Source organism: Hemiscyllium ocellatum, chromosome Y, assembly GCF_020745735.1.
Source record: "Hemiscyllium ocellatum isolate sHemOce1 chromosome Y, sHemOce1.pat.X.cur, whole genome shotgun sequence".
NCBI classification, from domain to species: Eukaryota; Metazoa; Chordata; class Chondrichthyes; order Orectolobiformes; family Hemiscylliidae; genus Hemiscyllium; species Hemiscyllium ocellatum.
The window spans coordinates 892,740-893,875 of NC_083454.1; the positions used below are offsets into that span (position 1 = coordinate 892,740).

General features: G+C 44.1%; 1 non-coding gene across 1 annotated transcript; it reads right to left on the reverse strand.

The window, feature by feature from the left end:
* Nucleotides 1–815: 815 nt before the first annotated feature.
* Nucleotides 816–907, reverse strand: trnar-ucu (transfer RNA arginine (anticodon UCU)). Its single transcript is given in 2 exon segments — nucleotides 816–851; nucleotides 871–907. It is a non-coding gene; the product is annotated as a tRNA-Arg (tRNA).
* Between the last annotated feature and the right edge of the window lie 229 nt (nucleotides 908–1,136).

Here is a 1,136-nt window from a genome sequence, read left to right on the forward strand (position 1 = left end):
ATTCGATTCACTGAAATTTCACCAACTTCCATCGTGTCATGTTCATATGACACATCGACCCACACTGCACACAATGACAACAATATTCAGCATACTGCACCCACGAGGACGGTGCGTGATTTTTATAAACAGTGAAGATTGAATAATGTTATGCAAGGGGAACGTGAATATCAATTTAATTGCTGAAGTCACAAGAATCCAGAGGAAGAATCAAAATGTCAAAACTTCACGTTCATTACCTTGGCCAGAATTCCATCCCAGCAAAGGGGAAATCTGCCCCTGAATCCCCTGAATCCATGCAATTGCTTGCTCCAGGTGTCCGCTTAGAAACCCATGAGAAGCAACATTCAGCCTGAAGGAGAACTTGTCAGAACCCTCCGCTGTCTGATCTAAAGCTGAAACAAGAGCTGTCTGTTCCAGCTGGAAGGGAAGGGATGTGGAGGTGAGACCAAAATATTTCGTGGTGTTTAACTCATACTGTTATTATTATGATTGTTGAAAAAATCTGGACCAGAAATGGCACAGACACAAAGGAGCCCATTGTTAATACCAATCTCGTCCCGCTCCATGATTCAATATCATCATGGCTGACACAACAATTCTGTGTCTTTTTTCCAGCCTATCCGCATCATCGTGTTGCCTACTGACTAACAGATGTTTATTGATCTCTATCATAAATAGACATCGAAAATTTAAACTTGTGAGAGGAAAATGTTCCGTTTCGAGACAGTTGAGTTTCTGCACGAATGTTGCTGATTTTTCCAGATGAGCAGCTGAGTCTGCTCTGACCACCTTCCAATCCATAAACCAAAATTCGACTCTGATGGGGCTCGAAACCACAACCTTTGAATTGCAAACTGAGCAACGACATAGAAGTCCAACGCGCTATCCATTGCGCCACAGAGCCGCGCCCGCAGCTGCCTTTTAGCACACAATTTTGTCTTTAACTCATTGCGTTCAGGACACCCATCTCGCGTCTGTCTATCCTGGTCACACTTTCCAGTACCTGTTCCTTATCCACGTGTGCTCTAGCTCTTCTAGTGTTCGGCTACAGTCTGCTGGAACGTTCTCATGACACGTAGCTCTACCACAAGCTCAGGTAATGATTTCCAGATAAGCAACACTCGACTGGTGAA